This window comes from Nyctereutes procyonoides, unplaced genomic scaffold, assembly GCF_905146905.1.
Source record: "Nyctereutes procyonoides isolate TBG_1078 unplaced genomic scaffold, NYPRO_anot_genome, whole genome shotgun sequence".
Taxonomy (NCBI): Eukaryota; Metazoa; Chordata; class Mammalia; order Carnivora; family Canidae; genus Nyctereutes; species Nyctereutes procyonoides.
The window spans coordinates 2,104,278-2,126,857 of NW_026575118.1; the positions used below are offsets into that span (position 1 = coordinate 2,104,278).

The 22,580-nt window shown below is 39.6% G+C and overlaps 1 non-coding gene across 1 annotated transcript; it reads left to right on the forward strand.

The window, feature by feature from the left end:
- Nucleotides 1-1,412: 1,412 nt before the first annotated feature.
- On the forward strand, nt 1,413-1,519 carry LOC129515551 (U6 spliceosomal RNA). The gene has a single exon (XR_008665596.1). It is a non-coding gene; the product is annotated as a U6 spliceosomal RNA (small nuclear RNA).
- The last annotated feature ends 21,061 nt before the right edge of the window (nt 1,520-22,580 follow it).

The window sequence follows — 22,580 nt, forward strand, 5'->3', positions numbered from 1 at the left end:
CAGTTTAATGCCACCTTCAGCCCAGGGCATGATCCTGGAGACCGGGGTTTGAGTCCCATGTCCCTGCATGGAGCCTGCTTCTCCCTCTGCCTGTGTCTCTTCCTCTCTCTCTCCTCTCTCTCTCTCTCTCTCTCTCTCTCTCTCTCTCTATCTCTCATTAATAAATAAATAATCTTAAAAAATAAAAAATCTTAAAAAAAAGAAACTTAAAAAAAAGAAACCAAAAACAAAGGTTTAGTACTTCTCCAAATACTATGACATTTTTTAAAAGTTTTATTGAGGTATAATTGACATATAACAAACTATACACGTTTAAAGTGTATAATTTGATAAATGTTTAAATCTGTAAGACTATCACAATGATCAGGATACTATTTACATCCATCACCCTCCAAGTGTGTCCTCACACCCTTTTGTTTTCCCCATTCCTTTCTAACATTCCCCAAATGTTTTCCCCATTCCTTTCTAATCTCCCCACTTTTCAAAGGCAGACTCACCCATCCATACACAGTTTGTCATTTTGTGCCAAAAAAAAACCCTGCTGAGATGCTTATTTCAATTACACTGAATCTCTGAATCAATTTAGGAAGAATTGAATCCTTATCAATATTGAATATTCCAACTTCATGATATATCTCTCAACTTATTTAGATCTTCTTTATCTCAAGATATTTTGCATTTTTTATTTTATAGGTCTTGCCTATCTTTTGCCAGACATTTTTATATATTTATGCTACTGTGAATGGTATTGCTTTATCCTTTCAATTTTCAATTGTTTGTTGCCAGTATATAGAAATACAGTTGACTTTTGCATATTGATCTTGCTAAACTCACTTATTAATTCTAGTAGCATTTTTGTATATTCCATTGGATTTTGTAGAGACAGTAATGTCTTCTGTGAACAAAATTTTATTTCTTTGTTTCCAATCTGGATTCCTTTTATGTATTATTATTGGCTTACTATACTGGCCAGAATTTAATTTTTGCTTTATGGATTTTGAACTTCTGTTACCAGGTTCTTTTTTTTTTTATTTAAGATTTTAATTATTTACTCATGAAAGACACACAGAGAGAGGAAAAGACACGGGCAGAGGGAGAAGCAGGCTCCATGCAGGGAGCCCAGTGTGGGACTTGATCCCAGGACTCCAGGATCACGCCCTGAGCAGAAGGCAGATGCTCAACTGCCGAGCCACCCAGGTATCCCTGTTACCAGGTTCTTAAGCATATCATGCCCCTTGATAAGTTGACCTCTTTGTCATTATGAAAAGACATTCTTATCCCTGGTAATATATTCTGCCCTAAAAAATCTTCTCTGCTGGATACAAATATAACCACTTCAACTTTCTTTTTATTAATGCTAGAATTAAACATCCTTTTATCATTCAAGTGTTTATATTTAAAGTGGGTTTCTTGTGCTCATTTAGGCAACACATGTACTAAAATTGGAATAATACAGAGAAGATTAGCATGGCCCCTGAACAAGGATGACACACAAATTCGTGAAGTGTTCCATATTTTTATGAAATATTACTCAGCTATCAGAAAGGATGAAAACCTACCACTTACATCGACATGGATGAAACTGGAGGGTATTATGCTGAGTGAAATAAGTCAATCAGAGAAAGACAATTATCATTAGGTTTCATTCATATATGGAATATAAGAAATAGTGAAAGGGATCAAAAAGGAAGGGGGGAAACTGAATGGTGAAAAATTAGAAAGGCAAACCATGAGAGACTCCTAACTCTGGGAAACAATGAGTTGCAGAAGGGGAGGTGGGTGAGGGGATAGGGTAACTGGGTGACCAGCATTAAGGAGGGCACATAATAAGATGAGCACTGGGTGTTATACTATATGTTGGCAAATTGAATTTAAATAAAATTTTAAAAAATTATAAATAAATTAAAAAATAAAGTGGCTTTCTACAAGCATATGGTTAAGTTTTGCTTTTTTATACAGTCTGATAATCTTTGATTTTTAATTGGGGTATTGAGGACACTTACATTTTTAAAAAAGATTTTTCATTTATTCATGACAGAGGCAGAGAGAGAGGCAGAGATCTAGGCAGAGAGAGAAGCAGGCTCCCAGCAGGGAGACTGATGTGGGACTCTATCCTCGATCCCAGGATCATGCCCTGAGCTGAGGGCAGACGCTCAACCACTGAGCCACCCAGGTGTCCCAAAGCCATTTACATTTAATGTGATCATTACTATAGATGAGTTAAAAACCACCATCTTGTTATTTGTCCTCTGTGTTTTTTGGACTTTTTTCTTCTTTTCCTATCTTTCTTTTAGATTATTTGCATATTTGAGAACTATAATTTGAGAACTCTTTTCTTAACTTACTAGCTATCATTCTTTGTTGTGTTTTCAGTAGTTGTTTTAGGACTTATAAGATAAATATTTGACTTATTAAGTCTATCTTTAAGTGATATTATACTATTTTATGTGTGGTATAAGAACTTTATAACAGTATACTTTTTCCTCTCTCAGTCTTTGTGCTATTATTGTCTTACATTTTACTTCTTCATGTGTTGCAAACTCCACAATATATTGTTATTATTTGAGTTTTAAACAGATTATTTGATATTTTAAATATTAATAATAAAGAGTCTTTTCATTTACTAATATAGTTATTTCCAGTGTTTTTCATTCCTTTTTCGCAGATCCAGGTTTCAAGCTGATATCATTTCCCTTCTGCCTAAAGAATTACTTTTAACATCTTTTATAATGCAGGTCTTTTAGTGATAAAATCTTTCAGCTTTTGTGTGTTTAACAAGTTATTTTACCTTCACTGCAGATATTTCCAGTGAACAAAGAACTGTACTTTTAAAGCTTTTCTTCTTGCAGCACTTGCTGGTATTGCTTCATTGTTTTATTGCATGCATTTTTTAACAAGAAGTGTGTTGGCATCCTTATCTTTGTTCCTCTGTATATGTGTCTTTTTTTTAATCTCTTACTGCTTTTGAGATTTTTTTTTCCCTTATCGCTCGTCTTAAGCAATATGGCTCTAACTCTTTTACTGTATTTTTCTTCCTGTTTCTTGTACTTGGGGTTTGTTGAGTTTCTTGGATATAAGGGTTTATTGTTTCATCAAATGTGGAACATTTTTCAGCCATTATGTCTTCAAATACTTTTCTGTCTTCCTTCCTTCAAAGACTATAATTACACAAATATTTGGCTGCTTTATCTTGTCCAATAGCTCACTTATTTTCTCAATTTTACCAATCTCTCTCTGTCTTTCATTCTGATATGTGTATTGCTGTGGGCTCAGGTCCACTAATCTATGTTTGATGTGCCATTATTACTACCTGGTGCATTTTTTTTTGCCCAGTGATGATCATTTTCACTTCTAAAACCTTGATTTGGGCATCTTTTATATCCTTCGTTTCTCTACTTATGTTCAGTATTCCCTCTATTTTTTTTTTTAAGATTTTATTTATTTATTCATGAGAGACACAGAGAATGAGAGAGGCAGAGACACAGGCAGAGGGAGATGCAGGCTCCATGCAGGGAGCCCGACATGGGACTCGATCCTGGGTCTCCAGCATCACGCCCCGGGCCGAAGGCAGGCACTAAACCCGCTGAGCCACTCAGGGATCCCAGTATTCCCTCTATTTTTTTTCAACAGATGGAATACAGTTATAATAAGTGTTTAAATGTTCTTGTCTACTGATTCTATCATGTATGCCATTTCCATGTCATTTCTGGGTGCCTTCATTACCCAATCATTTAGCTCCAAATCCAGGCCAGTGTGAATTTGCTAAAATAAAACAGATGAATAAAAAGTCTGCTTTTGCCCTCTGCTGGCAGCCTCAGGAAGTAATCCTACTGGAGATGGTACCCAGGCTCATTAACCTGGCAGCTTCAATGGAGACATAAGTAGGATGGAAAGAAAACTTACCCAAGTTCTCTGAAAACTGACTAATTGAATGCATTTTGTTTCCTCCTTTGGAAATCAAATTACATGTACCTGTGTTGAACTCTATGATGTGTATACAAATATTTGGGACAACTTCAAAAGACATGTAGGGATTTTGCAGACCAAGGGTTTGGGGCCTTGAGCCAAATCCAGTCACACTTGTTTGTTTAAATAATGTCTATGGCCTTTTAATACTATAATGACAGAGTTGTGTGGCTGTAACAAAGATGACAATATACCTAAAAACAGAAATATTTACTACATGACCTTTTACAGAAAAATTTTGCTTATCTCTGATCTAGGCCAGTGGTTTTCCCAACTTTCTTTTTAAAGTTGGAGCAATTCTATAGGGTGCTCTGGGGTTTCATGGGGAGTGAAGGGAAGAAGACAGCACCCATGATTATCACAACCGCAGCCTCCACTTGGATATAGCAACTCTCTTTTTATCTATTAGGTTATCTTTTAAAGTTTCTTTGGAAGACAGCATTTTAGAAAATTTAAATCTATTTCACATCTTTTTTTTTTCAAATATGAAAGTGAAGATTGGAGAAAGAAGGTAAATTTCTTACTCAGCCTAACATAGCTCCTTATAACCCAAATTTCATGATTCCCAGGTCTAAGAGTTCTTTATACCTTCTGAATTGAAATTAAGAGAGGGCTCTCCTGAAGGGCCTCTAACTTAAAAAGAAAAAAAAAAAAAAAGGACAGTGTCCAGGCTATGACTGGAGAAAATCTGCCTTGGGCTGGCATTCCCAGAACCATATCACCCACCTCTTGGCAGTCCTGCCCTTGATTTATAGGATTCTTGTGAAACTGTCACACTCATGAAAAGTTATTTATTCCGTCCCATACAGAGTAACAGGAAAAAGTAATATGAACTTGAAAGGGTTGAGAGACTCAGAAATAGAAATCAGAGAGTCATAAAAAATAGAAAAGAAAAGCAAATATGGATATAATAAAGCGATTAGCTAAGAACACAGGAAAGAAAGGGCCTGTGACAGGAGAAATATAACATCAAAAGAGAATCCCTGGGTTGCTCAGTGGTTTAGCGCCTGCCTTCAGCCCAGGGCGTGATCCTGGGGTCCCGGGATCGAGTCCCATGTCAGGTTCCCTGCATGGAGCCTGCTTCTCCCTTTGCCTGTGTCTCTGCCTCTCTCTCCCTCTCTCTGTGTATCTCATGAATAAATAAATAAAATCTTAAAAAAATAATGTCAAAAGAGAACTGGATAGAAAAATGCAGATTCTCCATATAGGCTAAAAAATACTTGATGCTACTGCAAACTCTACTTTTATTTAAAGAAAAGGATCAGTAAAATATGGGCAAAAGGCAGGGAAGGACCACAAGAATAACTCTTAGTCTCTCTTCAGCTCTGGCCCCAAACTTAAAACTCTACTCAACCATACCAAATACCTGTTAAGACCTCTCCTTAAAAGGCAGTATGGTATTTATTCTTTCTCAAGCATAAACTTTGGGGTCTCACGATCCCCCCCTAAGTAGTGTATTGTTATGGACTGATGTTTGTGTCCCCCACCCACCAAATTCATATGTTCATGTGCCATACCCCCAGTATGACAGCATTAGGAGGTAGGATCCTTGGGAGATCATTGGTTTAGATGAGATGGTGACAGTGAAACCCCCATGATGGGGCTAGTGCCCTTCTAAAAAGAGGAAGAGACATCAGAGTTTCCTCTCTCCATAATGTGAACATATAGGAAGAAGGTAGCCGTCCCAAACCAGGAAGAGAGGCTTCACCAAGAACTGAATCAATTGGGCAGCCTGGGTGACTCAGCGGTTTAGTGCTGCCTTCAGCCCAGGGCCTGATCCTGGAGACCTGGGATTGAGTCCCACCTCGGGCTCCCTGCATGGAGCCTGCTTCTCCCTCTGCCTGTGTCTCTGCCTCTCTCTCTCTCTCTCTCTCTCTCTCTCTCTCTCTTTCTCTCTCTCTCTCTCTGTGTCTCATGAATAAATAAATAAAATCTTAAAAAAAAAACAAAAACACTGAATCAATTGGTACCTTGATCTTGGACTTCTCAGCCTCCAGAACTGTGAGAAATAAATGTTAATTTTGCCACCCAGCCCATGGTATTTTGTTATAGCAGGTCAAGCTAAGATTTATATCAAAATACTTCTTTCAACTTCCCTCTCACATTAGCTCTCCTTACTTATTAGTACCCCGAGCTTCAGTTGATCCACTTACTTGCCCTTATCTCTTAAGTCACTGTGAAATGTGTAACCGATTTTGTTTTCCTCTTTGAGTTAGCTATTGGATCACTTAGAGACAAACTTAGGTCCCTTCCATAGCAGGAGTGTGAAGACTTCTATGTATGTATTCTTGCAAAAACCTCATTCCTAGCCCCATTTTCGTCCCTGACTTCTTTTTCTCTCTGTATGTGAAGGATATGTGACCTAGAAATGCATGGAGGACAGCACCCACCTGCTAAGTCAGCATGGTGGTAGCAACAGAAACTAGCAAAGCAAAGGAACTCTCTTGGAACTTTAATTATAAGCTTCCAAATCCCCCCCCCCCCCAATGTGGACATTCTTCCTCCACTGCTTAACATTAGATAATTTGCTTGCTCTTGCCACTACTGACTATAATTGGGCCAGCATCTCTTAAAACTCAGTGAATAGAAGAAGGCTTTATCATGAAAATCAAGGTTGGAAGGACACCTGGGTGGCTCGGGCGAATGTGTGCCTTTGGCTCAGGGCATGATCCCGGGGTCCAGGGATGCAGTCCCACATTGGGCATCCTGCATGAAGCCTGGTTCTCTCTCTGCCTGTGTCTCTGTCTCACTCTCTCTTTCTCTCTCATGAATACATAAATAAAATCTTTAAAAAAAAAAAAAAGAAAATCAAGGTTGGAAATTTTGGTTTATCTGCATGATTCATTCCCATATTACGATAGCAGGTGAAAGGTAGAATTTGTATAGAGATCTGTGGAAGGTTATTGGCAAATTAAGTCATAGTAACAGGTCTGAGTTTTGTTTGTTTGGTTTTTGTTTTTTTAAGAACTAATTTTCAAAGCCTATGTGTGTGGGAAGCTCATATGAAGAAAGACTGGAAACATGCCTTTAGCAAAACAAGCTGAGAAGGACACCTGGGTGGCTCAGTAGTTGAGCATCTACCTTCCACTCAGGGCATGATCCTGGGGTCCTGGGATCGAGTCCCGCATCAGGCTTCCCATAGGGAGCCTGCTTCTCCCTCTGCCTATGTCTCTGCCTCTCTCTGTGTCTCTCACGAAAAATTAAATAAAATCTTTAAAAAAAACAAGCTGAGAAATTTGAAAAACTATCATAAAAATGAGGCTAGAAAAGCCCCCATCCAGCTAGCCTTGGAAAGTGTCCACAGATCTTGAAGATAACCAGGATTCTGGGTGGAAAACTTTTACATATATCAGGAGATATCAAAGTTCATACACATACCTAAGATACAAGGTCCAAATTTTCACTACCCATACTTTGCAGGAAATCATGGTTTAAACATTACAATTTGGTCTAGGACTTGTGAAACCAACAGGACTGAAACATAAGCAAGCTCAAACTAGTTCGTAGGAATAATTCTACAACTCAGAGCACACAGGAATCACCACCTCCAAACAAACTAAGATAACTTCACAGTAAAGACATTACAAACTGTACAAGGAAAAATTCTACCATGAGGGAGAATTGGCAGATGCGACAAACAGGAGAAGCAGCGTTTTCAAGGTCTGGAGAAAGTGCAGATCTTCCTCAAATTATGATGAATTACATTCCACTAAACCAATCATAAGTTGAAAATATCCAAGTCATAAATGCATTTAATACGCCTCACCTACCAAACATCAGAGCTTAGCTGAGCGCACCTTGAATGTACTCAGAACGCTTACATGAGCCTACAGTTGGGCAAAATCATCTAACACAAAGCATATTTCATAATAAAGTGTTGGGTATCTCAGGTAATTTATTGAATTCTACTAAAAATGATAAACAGAACGGCTGTATGGATGAAGAACATTTCTAAGTGTGTCAGTTGTTTACCTTCACAATTGAGAGACTGACTGGGAATTGAGTTCACTGCCCCTGCTCAGCATTTCAAGAATCATAGAGCATAGCACCAGGCCAGGAAAAGGTGCAAATTCCAAATTCAAAGTATAGTTTCTACTGAATGCATATCATTCTGTGCCATCATAAAGTCAAAAGATCATTAAGCCAAATCATCTTAAGTTGAGGGCCATCTGTAGATCCTCTATAAGACTATAATAGTAAAACAAAGACATCATAATGAAAGAACACAACAGGATGTGAAAAGAATAGGCAGAGAACTATTAGAAATGAAACCTGTTTAAATATCAGATCAGACACTGTATGAAGAACTAATGAGCTAGTGGATAGATTTGAACAAATTGCTAATAATGCAGTACAGACAAATAAAGGGGTAGAAATTATGAAATAGAAGTAGAAATATGGAGAGGTAAGTAAGAACATTAATCCTACGTGTATCTAACATATTGAAAACAAAGTGAACTGGAAAATACAGGAGATGATTTTAAATAGGATTTTGCAATAAATGAATGTTCATAGATTGGGAATGTCTCAATGAAAAGGAAGAGGACCTGAGCCTTTAAAGAGGCAGGTAAATAAGAGACTCATGGAGAGTCTTGTAGGGATCACGAGGAAGAACAGTCAGGTCTCATATCAGGGGATACAAGGGCAGGGTGGTCCTTCAAGGTTAGCTGTTTCCAGAACACAAAAGAATTGGAGGTGGGTGATTCTTAACCACCCTGCTTTCCAGAAACACGGATCTCAGATAAAGTTCAATATTGCCACACAGAAGTTCTGAAGGACTAAGTAGAAAGAATAAGGAGGGAATTTGCAAAAAATAAAGTCTAAGAATTTTCCAGAATTGAAAAAAAGACATAAACCCTCAAATTTTTGGAGTATGCTTAGTCCCAAATAAAAATAAACAAAAGCCATACCTAGACACATGGTAGTGAAACTGCAAATATGAAGAAATATTATTAATTAGGAACATTTTTCTTGCTCTCTTTTTCTTTCATCTTTCCACATTTCTGTATTACTGGTTTCATACAGCTGAAATTATACTTTCTCTTATTGCTTTCTGAAATTGAGAATGTAAGCAAGATCTAAATCAGTTATTAAACTAGGAAGATTTAGATCACCTCTACACCAATGGCCCTTCTCTGTCTTGGGAATTTCTCTTTAGGACTTATTTTGCCACTGGCTTGGACCTTTTCCTTCTCTCCTTACATTCACTTTCCTTCTCCAAGACTGCTCCCAAAAAACCCCACAAATTTCCTTCATTTTTTTGGCAAAAAAAATTTAGCCTTCTCTTCCTCTCCTTCTCTCTCTCTCTCTTTTTCTCTGTTTTCTCCCTCTTTTTAGACCAAACCCATTCCCAAAAAGAGCTTCAATAAATTTTCTTGAGCAAAACAGCTCCTCTCATACAAACTACATCACTACTCCGGTAGATGGAAGTTGCTGCCTTTGGAGGATTTTTTAATAATAAATAGCAATTCCCACCCCCCCAGAAACAATCATTTGTCCCCCTTAATTTTCTAGTTCTGTATGTAGTACATACATAATAGCCTTTTAATTCACCTTTGACTCCTAATCTTCCATGCTGGGCCAGGGCAGAGTGGGATGCAGGAATAGGATAAAGATTCTCATATACATGTTGCTTTAAAGTGGAAAAAAAATATAAAGGATTTGTTATTTTTTAGGCCACATGAAAATGGCTAAGCTAAAGCAGCCACATCAAAACTATTCAGTCAAAATGTCATGTACACACATCATAGTAATAATCCTATCCTACAGATGGGTAAAGTGAAGCTCCAAGCATCCAAACTGAGTTCTCCAAACACATAGCTGGTAAGTGGTTGAGTTGGGCCTTCAGCCCACATCTTCTGACTCAAAATACCATTCTTTTTTAGTGACACTTTGCAGCCTAGAATTTCTTTCTCAATTTAATAAGTTTCCTTTTAACCCAAGGAAAAAAAACTGAAAGTTATTGTAACTACATGTACTTTATATATTCTCCTAAGTGTCATGATTTGGGTAAAACTGGGAGTTCAATTCCTCTTCACAATGGAAGCTCCCAGCCAGTAAACAGGGAAAGAACTTACGCAATTCCTCCAGCAGAGCTTTATTTTTTTTCTACATATAAATCAGCATGCAAAATCCCAGAGCAGTGTTGTGACTTTCATACTTATGGAAATCAGATTGGCCTCCTGCACTTCGAATAAAGTGGGTATCTTGATGGGTTGTATTATTTCCTGCATGTGGTGTTCCGTCTATGCTGTGAGCCAACAGCACCACCTTATCAGGACAGAAGAGTGACTTTCTAAAGCATTGCCATAAAAACTGCTGCTATGAGACCCACCATCTTCCAAATCATCTACCTTGCAATTTGCCCTGGAGAACTTGGGCAAAGGGACAAAAACACATTGTCTTCTAGACTTCAACTGGAGATCAGAAGTTGTATGAAGCCATCAAGTGTAGTCATTCATTTGTATATTCAGTCATCCAACAAGTATTTAAATACCTATTATGTGCCAACACTGTGCTAGGTGTTGGGGATATGCCAAAGAGGAGACACAATTCCAGTCTTCTTGGAGCTTATAGATTAGGCAGAGAAACAGGCATGAAAAAAATACTGTAACTAACGCAAGTAACTCAAATGTCACTATCCCCACAAGCAGCTGCTCTTTTAGCCTCCTGTTAATCTTGATACTGGACACAGCATTGCTCTTCTTTCTAGTAAATAGATAGAAAATCCTCTCCACGTTGAAAGCATTAACAAGCAATGTAAACATTGACCAAGATTCTGTATAGGAGATGAAGAAGGAGTTTGGTTTCTGTGGTTACACACCTCAATGGAATACTCCAAATTCTCTTCGGAAGTGTCTGATCTCTGACCTGCATTTTTCCTCTGTCCTTTGTGAAGCAGTTCTGGACCTTGCTGTATTGTGATCTCTGTCTTTCTGTATGTTCACCCTGGAACTTTCTTTTCCGCCCCCTACTTTCCCACCCCCACCATGGCGAGCAATTCAGCTCTGCTTTTGAGTTTGCCTACGGCCTCTCTTACTGGCAGCATCTCTGGGTGTAGAAAAGACAATGTTGTCCCCTGGCTAGAATCCACTTCCTCAAAAGAGTGTGTGTGTTGGGGTGGGGTGGATATAACATAAAAAAAAAATAAAAAAAAAATCTGGTTGTGCTACTCTTAAATAGGTAGTAATTATAATTGGGATAATTGGCTACAGAGAGAAAAACAGGTGTGAGGAGACTGAGTAAGAGGCTAGCCTGGCACGATGGCCAGGAACAGCTGTGCAATAGCACCCCACCATCCTCCTGCCATGTTAAGACCCTGCCTCCTGAGTCAGCCTGCATCTAATTGGGAGCAGCTACAATCACTGTCTGAATAATTCTCTGGAATAGAGTTTCTTCCTGAATGACTCGATTCACACGGGATGAGAAACTGTCTCTCTCCACCAGGAAGTGGAATAAAACAACTGACTCACATTTCACGCTTCTGTTTTTGCCAAGCATAGATGATAATGTCTGTTATTCAGATGTGGGCTAGAGCTGAATCTGCTTTGTATAACTGACGGATCTGGCTTGGAAGTTAAAATCCAGGTAGCAGGCAGCCAAGAAAGGCATATTGAGTTAAGTTCCTAGGTCCTAGATTCCAGTCAAATCCTGGAGTGTGGCCATTCCTCGGTCTGGTGACCTGGACCCATCTTGCATCTTGGACAAGGCCTGAGATGATCCTATCAATTCAGAAGTTTCCCCCCACCAAGCCATCTTCCCATTATGTCTCCTGGAGAAAGTACAAATCCCAGATACCCTTTGAACATGTCTGATATCCTAGACCTAAAGTATGGAGCATCAGGCTTCAGAGACCAAAGGTGGATGACACTTGTAGATGCTAGGGATGTCAGTATTGAGAACATATGGCAGAAATCAAGCTCAGGGACTAAGTGGAAGTAAACACAACCACCAAAAACAAGAACAGTCCCCAGGTGTAGACTGCTGGACAGACACCAGGTCTATAGGCCCAGTACCCATGAGCTACACTTTATTTGGAGGAATGCAGGGGCTCTGACCTGAATTTATGTGCCTCCTAATCACTGTTAATGATTAAGGGAGTCAGCCAGTAGGACCCTAATTTTTCCCTTTTAATATCATTTCCTAATCATTTCTGTATGTAATTACATACTGGAGACATGATAGGTCTCCCAACTATCACACACAAAAAAAAGACCTGTGATTTATATGCATGTAATTATGCCATAGTGGGTATTACTCACCGTGTTCTGGGATATGTCCACACAATATCTAACATCACAGTAAGTCTGTTGTACTATACTGGGTGAAAAAGTTTCTTCTGCTGTACCACCATCACCACTAGGGAGTTCACACATTCTCTCCACCCACATGGTTACAAGGCATGATCCTATTGTTTTAAAGACTACCTCACTTTTGACACTTTCTCTTGATACTAAAAAAACTAAGAATTGACAAATTAAATTCTTTACTGGATAGATTCTGTAAAGCTGACATTTACTGAGCTTGGAACACATATTAATAAATCCTTACAATAACCACACAATATAAACACCTTTATTATCCTATTTTATAGAGAAAGAAACTAAATCTTAAAAAAAAGATTAAACAACTTAGTCATTCAATAAATAAATCATTGAAAGTCATTCAATAAACAGGGTCATTCAATAAACCAGGACTCAAACCAAAGTCTAGGCTGGTGCCAAGCCCACATGTATAACCACCTTAATTGTTCTGGAAATGCATGTCAGATACTTTTATGAACTTTTTTCTGGTGTCTCTTGGGTTCATAGTGTGTTGATACTGCTCGTTGGTTAGTCTCTCCTCCACAGATGTTATCATAACAATTGTTCCCATAGTTGGGAGACTCTTCATCTGTCTAATTTCATCATGACCACTCTCTTCCCTGACCCTCCTGTCCTTGATCAAGTCAAGCTAGATTATTACGAAATAGTGGGTTCTGATTTTAAATTGATCATCTCCAGGAAATGCAAAACTCTTGATCAGTTTAGATGATCCAAGGCTGACCAAACCTGAACCTGAGTTTCATAGATGTGCAGCCAGTCAGCTTCCTGAGGTAGTGATCACTAACAATCACTAAGACATCACGAGAATCAGTCAGAAGTCTGCGTCAGGTTTGCCACTGAAATCAAAGTGCCCTCAAGTGGAAAAAAAGTCAAAGTGCCCTCAAGTGGAAAAAAAGAAATATTTATCACACAAGAGGTCGTCCGTGCTGGTTATTTTTGTGATATTCTCTGGAACTTGAAAATTCATAGCTGTGCCACCAACCCTGGGACCTGCCTGGTAATAATGCCTGTGGGTCAGCTGAAATTCTTAAACTAAAAGGTGGTTTATTATTATCTCAATTTTATATTCAATATAAGCCTTTTATATTCCAATAAGTTGTCCCTCTCTCCAAAAAAATCAAAAATTAAAGGTGAAAGTAATATTATAGAAAAGTTGAAAATTTTCTGAGCAATACAAAAGTCCAAAAAAGAAACTTTAAACATAATTTGAAGAGTATCTGTGATTATATGCCTATGAATTATGCCTATTCATTAGGACTATGAATGACTTATGACACTGAATTGTAAGTAATGGGAAAATAGTGATATGAAAGACCATTTCAAATAGGTTAAAATATCATATTAGATCAGGGAAGCCAGATTTCTCAAGGTTTAAAGAAGGGAGTTAAAAAAAATGGAAGTAAAGAATGCTAGAATCAACATGGTGCCTCCTGAGGTTGAGAAGGTAATCTCACTCAAAGTATCCTGCTACAGATTAGGCATTAATTATACAGGGTGGACACAGTAACTGGACAGAGAATTAACATCATCAATAATGGGACCAGCTGACTGCATGCCTCTTGGCATAATGCACAGAAGAGGACACAATATCATATTTGTGGTGTTTCTGCCCAAAAATACATGACCCAAATTGAATCACAAGGAAACTACAAAGTAAGACAGAAAAATCTCCTATAAAATAGCTAACCTGTACTCTTCACGAGTATCGAAAACATGAAAGACAAGGGAAGATAAAGGAACAGTTCCAGATTACAAGAGACCAAACAGACATGACAACTAATGCCATATGTGCTCCTGGACTGGGTCCTGGACCAGGGAAAATAATCACCACAAAAACAGCACTGGGACCATTGGAGCAATATAGATAGGAATTTTAGGTTATAGTATTACATCAAAGTTATATGATTCTGGTCATTGTGGTGTAGTGACGTAAGAGAACTCCCTCCCTACTTTTAAGGAAATACACAGTAAAGAATTTATGGATAGAGAATCATAGTAACTGTAAGAAAGACATTTTTTAAAAATTTTTAATAGAGAGGGAAAGAATAAGAGCAAATAATAAGCAAATAGAGCAAAATACTGACCATTGGTAAATCTTGGTAAAGGGAATACAGGTATCTTTTGACTTCTGTGAAAGCTTGAAATTGTATTAAAATAAAAATGTTTAAATGACATATTCTATTTAGAGTATTTAATTAATCTTTTAAAAAACATAGATAAAGAGTATATCACTCTCCTATTGATTTCCTATAGAAGCAAATTACCACAAATGTGGCTTAAAACCACATTAATTTATCATCTTACATGCCTGTTCTGGCTTCTAGAGGCTGCCTGCTTTCCATACCATTTAACCTCATCCCAACTTCTGTTTTCATCCTCTTGTCTCCTTTCCTGACACTGGTGCTATTGCCTTCTCCTAAAAACCTTTTGTGATTACGTTGGCCACCCCCTAGATAGTCCATAATCTTCCCATCTCAGGTCCTTAATCATATCTACAAAATTCCTCTTGTCACAAATCCCAGGGTTAGGGTGTCTTTGGGAGGCCATTATTCTGTCCACCACAGAGTAATTCAGTTTTTAGTATAAAGAGAAACAATTCTATCCCCCTCCCAAATAAATGTTAAAGAATATTCAAAGAATTTTGGTTTGAAGAGGCAAACTCAGGCCTGGGAAGGGGAAGAGATGCCATGAAAACACAGCATACCAAAGGCACTATAATATTCGAGATCTTAAATCTGTTTTATTATTCTTATTTAGACTATGCTTATTCTTATTTAGACTGTGCATTAATCTGTTATATGATTTCATTCATAATTATTTTTAAAAACACATGGAATTAAATAAAATGATAGATATTCCAAACTGATAAGGCTTACTTTCATCTATTAAGGCCTAGAGTATTTTGAAAACTTTCTACTTAAATGTTTTTGAAAAAAAAATTTTAATAATTTATCTTCTTATTAGCGTTAATTACAGGGAAACATGATCTTAGTTAGCAGACCTAGCAACTAATGCCTTGAACCTATCTATGACAGAGTAATTATTACTTTGTCAATCAATCAAAGTGAACAAATAGAAGTTGTTACCATCAAAAATTGTGCCGAACCAAGTCAGTGGTTGTCAGGTGTTATGGGTGGGAGGGTGAGAGTGAATATGAATATAAAGAGACACCATGACAAAGTTACTTGGCATGATAGACTGTTTTGTAAGCTGAGTAGAGCAATGGCTATATGAATCTTTAAAATTCATAGAACTGTGCGCCAAAATAAAAATGTCAATTTTACTTTATGATAATGTAAAAAGTAAGAGCTTAGTGTGTAATATTCAGGAAAAAAACTGCTATTTTGATCCAATAGTTTTAAATCTAGGAATTTAGCCCATGAAACATATCCATACACACACTCACATGTTCACAAATACAATGAGTATATTCACTGAAGCAATAGCAAGAACCTGGACCCTGTCTAAATGTTTATCAGCAGAGGACTAGTTAAACACATTATAATGCTTTCATGTATGCAAGTCATTAAAATAGACTTTAAGTAAACTAACATGTAATGAGATGTTCTTCCAGAATTGGCTAGAGATTGGGGTGATAAATAACCCACATACTAAAGGGAGTCTAAAGTAATCAGAGGTCACATACCTCTTCAGGACAGATAAGAAACAGCTAGATTGGCTCAGCTACTCAGCTGTCAGTACATAATTGGCTCCAATGCATACATATATATGCAGACCACTTTGGAAAACAAATCTAAGGAAAATTTTCTGTCTTCAGATGTCAGCCTTGTGGTGAATGCTATGGTTTCTTTTTCCTTCCTCATGAGAGAACTATCCCTCAAAAGAATTAAGTGGGGAAAAATGCACAGAAATTAGAGGTGCAGGCAAGACAGGGGTCCTCACATTTACTCCCTGCTTCCATACCTGCTTTTTCAGTAGAACTGCTCATCTGTCCTCTGTGTCTATCTGAGCAGGAAATAAAAGGAGACAAAGCCAGGCAGAGGCCACAGCCATGGAGCAGTCCCTCCATCCATTCTTGGGTGTGACAAGGACACGTGGGTTTCCTGAGCATGAAGCGATCTTTGGAATATAGCTTACTGGGTACCCTATCCAAGAGGCTTGGTCACCAGGAGAGAGGACCCCATCCCCCTGCCCCTGTGAACATGAGACAGTAGCATGAACTGTTCTGGGAAGGAGCTGAGAGGGAATTGGAGAAAGTTAAATCCTGGCATATTTTCTATACCAAAGAACTATGCCCTGAGGAGAATTTTCTGGGATCTCCCTGAAGAAGCCACACATGTGACCCATGAACAAAGCAGCCTTTAGGATTCAGTGAGCACCATCTGAACTCCCTAACAATCATCACCATATTCCTCTGCTTGGGCTGCCAAAACAAAATGCCACACTGGCTTAAACAACAGAAATTTATTTTCTCACAGTTCTGGAGGTTGGAAGTCCAAGATCAAGGTGCCAACAGGGTTGGTTTTATAAGGCCTCTCTCCGGGGATCCCTGGGTGGTGCAGCAGTTTGGCGCTTGCCTTTGGCCCAGGGCGTGATCCTGGAGACCCGGGATCGAATCCCACGTCAGGCTCCCGGTGCATGGAACCTGCTTCTCCCTCTGCCTATATCTCTGCCTCTCTCTCTCTGTCTCTCTGTGACTATCATAAATAAATAAAAATTTAAAAAAATTTTTTTAAAAAAATAAGGCCTCTCTCCTTGGCTTTGCCTGGTCATCCCTCTGTACATGAGAGCTGCTGCTGTCTCTCTGTATGTCCAAATTTCCTCTTCTTATAAGGACATCAGTGAGACTAGATTAGGGCCTACACAAATGGCCTCATTTTAACTGAATCACCTCTTTCAAGACCTTATCACAAAATACAGTCACATTCTGAGGTACTAGGGGTTAGGGCTTCGACATATGATTCTTGAAGAGGGACACAATCCAGCCCATTACAATCCTATTAATAAGAGACACTTGCCTCTCTGTCCCTCCATCTCATCCCAATGAAAGAAGTACAAGAAGAGGGCAGAAGAGTGAAAGGTGACCCACACCCTTCTCTACTCCAAATCCTCTCACTGAGGTCTGCTCTACACTGGCCAATTTGAGGAGGAGAATGAACATTAAACTGGAAATAAAGGGCACCTGAGTGCTCAGCCAGATGAGCATCCAACTCTTGGTTTCAGCTCAGGTCATGGTCTCAGGGTCGTGAGATTGAGCCGAGCCCCATGTCGGGCTCTGCACTCAGCAAGGAGTCTGCTCAAGATTCTCCCTCTCCCTCTGCCTCTGCCCCTCCTCCCCCACTCCCACACACTCTCTCTCTAAAAAATAAATAAATAAATAAATTGGATGTGAAAAAAAATTGGAGGTGAAATTTAGTTTTAGACTACTCTAGAGATTTTAATAATAAAAAGTGGCCAGAAAGCTATGAGACCTACCCAAGATATCATTTCGTTCAATGAAGATTTCATGCAATACGATGGAAAGACATGATTGGAGAGAAAACAGTTTTATATTTCTGTTCTATTGAATACAACCTGTTTGTAAGCTAATCATAATATACAATGAGATGGAAAGAAGTCCATGATATATAATATACTGACTAAAACAGACTAGAGAATAGATTGCATGTTAGGCTCCAGCTTGAATTAAAACATAACAGGTGTCTGTTGTTCTTGGTTGCCCAGTATCCTTTCCCTTGACTTTTCTAGTAACAGACACATTCCCCAACAATGGGTTGTGCACGTGACTCCAGCTGAGCCTCTTGTAATACCTCATGCCTTTCCTAGAATGATTGATTAATCAACAGATTGAACCAAGTAGAAACATGTCCTGGAATTTTTCAAGCCAGAAGAACAAAGCCCCTTTCGATTCTGGTCACAAAGTTATAAGGCTTAGAGTGGGGAGCTGCTAATGGTCATATCACCTGACTTACAGAGAACCTAGTGATGTGGAAGATTAAGCTAACATGCAGAAAGAAGTAGAGATGAAGGACAAAAAAGAGTGATTCCTGATGATGATCTAGTCCTGGTTTCAATCATCCTGAAGGCCAATTCTACTCTTGTCTTTCCAAAATTTGAAGTATCTGTGCCCATTAGGTCTTTTCTTTTCCTTAAGCCAGTTTGCTTTTATTCTTATCCCTTGAAACCAAAGAATCTCAAAAATAAAAATATATGTTTATGTGGTATAGTTAATATCCCATGGAAAATATCTAAAAAGATATACATAAAATTGTTAACAGTTGTTAATTCTGGTACATGGCATACTTCTTGTACTATTTTAACTCCTTTGCATCAACTATTTGTTACTTTTGCAATAAAACACATTTAGAAGGGGCACCTAGGTGGCTCAGTCAGTTAAGTGTCTGCTTTTGGCTCAGGTTGTGATCCCAGCCCTGTGTCAGGCTCCCTACTCAGTGGGGAGTCTGCTTCTCCCTCTGCCGCTCCCCACCTCATGCTCGCTCTCTCTCTCTCTCAAATAAATAAATAAATAAAATATTTTTAAAATTTAAAAGATAAAATAAAACACACTTAGGAAATAGAGAACACAAAATAGTATGGCACCGATGATAACCAAGAATAATGTGTGGCTACACATTGAATAAAATTGGGAGATATATTTAGAATAATGGACTTTAGCTTAACATTCTATTTGCCCCCTTTCCATCTAAAATTGCTTAAACTCTTAATACAATTTTAAAAAGTAAACTTCCGGACGCCTGGGTGGCTCAGCGGTTGAATGCCTGCCTTTGGCCCAGGGAGTGATCCTGGAGTCTCAGGATCGAGTCCCACACCGGGCTTCCTGCATGGAGCCTGCTTCTCTCTCTGCCTACCTCTTTGCCTCTGTGTGTGTCTCTCATGAATATAAAATAGAATCATAAATAAATAAATAAATAAATAAATAAATAAATAAATAAACCTTAGCCCTACAAAGAGTAAAGAGAATGTTAATTTTAAGATCGTACATATACAAAGAGCAGTAAATGTGCTCAGGACAACCAAGCAATACATGTGGAATGGACCTAATGCAACAGGTGCGAATGTGGAAAAGAAAAGAGAAGAAAAGAATAACCATAGACACCTTCAGATCTGCCCTGTGGGGTCACCTCTGAGTTATGCATCCTTTCTGAGCTGAGACTCGCCCTCACTCATCTGCTTCCCAATGCAGCACCCAATATATTGTTTCATACGTTGCTGGTCCATGTCCTAGGTATCTATCCCTGCCTGACAAGTTTTCACAAAACTTAGCAGCTTCAAAGAACAGTATTTATATCTCAGAGTTTCTGCAGGGTGCAGGAGCCTGAGCATGGCTTGGCTGGGTGCTTCTGACTCAGGGTGACTCACAAAGCTGTGATCCAGGGATTGCCTAGGGCTGCGGTTACTTCAAAGATCAACTGAGGGTCGATCCTCTTCCAAGTTCACTCACTTGGCTTCAGGCTGGCCTCAGGTTCTTGTTGGCTGTTCGCTGGAGACATTAGTTCCTTGCCATCTGGGCTCTTGCTAATGGGGAAGTTTGCTTTCCCCAAACTGAGAGGGTCAGGGAGTGAAGGAGGGAAGGGGAGAAGTGGGGAGAGGGAGAGAGAGAGAGAAAGAAAGGAGAGCAAGATAGAAGTCACAGTCAACCCAGGAGGTAGGGTACTACTGACATCTAGTTTGTAGAGACAAGGGATGCTGCTAAGCATCCTAAAATGCACCAGACAGCCCCCCCACAACAAATATTTATCTGGCCAAAATACCAAAAGTGCTGAGCTTGAGAACTTCTGACCTTGAGTGTTGAATGTTCACAGAGCATTTTATGTATATTTCCTCAATCTTCACACAACCGTACCAGGTAAAGAGGTATCATGTCTCCATTTTATTGCTGAGGAGACTAAGGCTTTGAGAAAGTTCAGTGCTTTGCCACCTAGCAAGTGGTAGAGGGACCGGATTAGAACAGAGGTCGGTCTCACTTCATCACCAGGCTCCTACCACAGAGGGAAGAAAGGGAAACAAGGCCTGGGAGAGAGGAGGAGGAAACACCCTCTGTGCCAGGAAATGTTCCAGACACCACTCCTGACACCTCATCTGAAATTTGTGATGAGGTAGGAACATAAACCTGAGCAGACTCTGTTCTCTGAGAACAGACAGCTTAGCAAGGTTCCGGCTTGCGTCAGCATTGAGTTGGAGCTGGGGGTATCTGTGGTCTTGGGAACCCACAGTGTTCACGCAGACTGCATCCTCTGCTTTTCTACTCTGGGCCCCAGCTGTGCCTCCAGATGAATCACTGATGACTGCTCAGAGAGCCGTGCCAAGCTCCCCTTCATCCTGCTTCCAATATGGTAGGCCTAGCCTCTTTCAGGCCCAGAAACACGCCACCAATTAGATCACATGATGAAACATCCAATACATACATTTTACATTTCTTATCATTTCTATCTGAATGTGTTCCCCAACCTATCCCCCTTTTAAGACTTTAGGACTTATTTCCTACTGGCCCCGTTCATCATTTTCCAAAGAATCATGTCCTCCTGAGATAGATTCTCTGGCCTTAATCATGCCTTCTCAAAATGCCTTTCCATCTAGGGAGTCACCCCTTTATTCCCCTTTCGGATGCTCTGCATTTTAATAGGATTTGCTCTTTCTGAGATGGAACATGCAAATCCAGTTTGCAGTGGCTCTCAAACAACATGAAAGGCTGTTAGTACCACAAACTTTTGTAGTATTTGAATTAAACATTTCTAGGTTTGTGGACATTATGATAGCTTGCTGTTCTTATTGGTAGTTTAACATAAAAAAAAATGTGGCAAGGATTTTCTCCATCATGGGGCTGCAAGAACAGATGAAATCTTTCATCAGCTGATAATCTGTAGGTGTGCACCTGCTGGGATTTCAAAGGGGCACACATTCTCTGGCCAAACAGGGCCTTGGCACATGAGCCAGCTTGCAGGAGCCTCGGTTGCTGCAGCTTCAGTCTGTGACTGAGTGACATATGTCATTTTACCTTGTTCACATCATGACCTAAACTGTTGGGTGGGGGAGGAGAAGTGGGGAACAGGACTCTCCCTTTGGGCCCCTGGTGGAGCAACTGCAAAGTTGCATGGCCTGACTCATTCTCCTACTCAGTTGTATCACACACCTATGTCTAAAGACAGAACAACTTCCAGGCTGGAAATGGCAGCTACCAAGCAACAAAAATGCACAAGGCCTTTCAAAGTCAATAGAAAAACATAGTAAGGGCATCCCGGGTGGCTCAGTGGTTTAGCACCACCTTCAGCCCAGGGCATGATCCTGGAGACCCTGGATCAAGACCCACATCGGGCTCCCTGCAAGGAGCCTGTTTCTCCCTCTGCCTAGGCCTCTGCCTCTCTCTCTGTGTCTCTCATGAATAAATAAATAAAATCTTAAAAAAAAAAAAAGAGGGATCCCTGGGGGTGCAGCGGTTTGGTGCCTGCCTTGGCCCAGGGCGCGATCCTGGAGACCCAGGATCGAATCCCACATCGGGCTCCCGGTGCATGGAGCCTGCTTCTCCCTCTGCCTGTGTCTCTGCCTCTCTCTCTCTCTCTCTCTCTCTCTCTGTGACTATCATAAAATAAATTAAAAAAAGAAAAAGAAAAACATAGTAAGCAAAACTAATGAGGGAAACAAAGGCACAAGAAATGTAGTTTAAGTTAAATTTCTTTGGGGCACCTGGGTGGCTCATTCAGTTAAGCGTCCAACTCTTGGTTGGGGCTTAGGTCATGAGCTCAGGGTGGTGAGATTGAGCCCCTGTGGGGGTCCCCTCTCAGTGAGGAGTCTGCTTGGGATTCACTCTCCCTCTGCCTCTCCCCCAACATGCACATTCTCTCTCTCTCTCTCTCTAATAAATAAATAATTTTTAAAAAAGAATTTCCTTAAAGCTTACAGCCCCCTGATAGATCCCTGAAACATCCAGAGCATGACCTCCTTCAGGGAACCCATGGCTGGGGTACCTGAGTGGCTCAGTGGTTGAACGTCTGCCTTCATTTGGCTCAGGTCATAATCCTGGAGACCTGAGAATGAGTCTCCCATCAGGCTCTCCACAGAGAGCCTGCTTCTCCCTCTGCCTATGTCTCTGCCTGTCTCTATGTGTGTCTCATGAATAAGTAAATAAAATCTTTAAAAAAGTAAAAGGAACCCATGGCTGCCTCATTGTTCTAATGCTACATTTTATTAAAAACTAAAAGTAACCTAATCTTAACAGCAGCTAGCCCCTTGAGGCCCTGAAAGCTTTGCTTCCAAATTCTTAAGAGATTTACTCTATCCCTAACCACCACTAATTAAAAACTATATAATGAG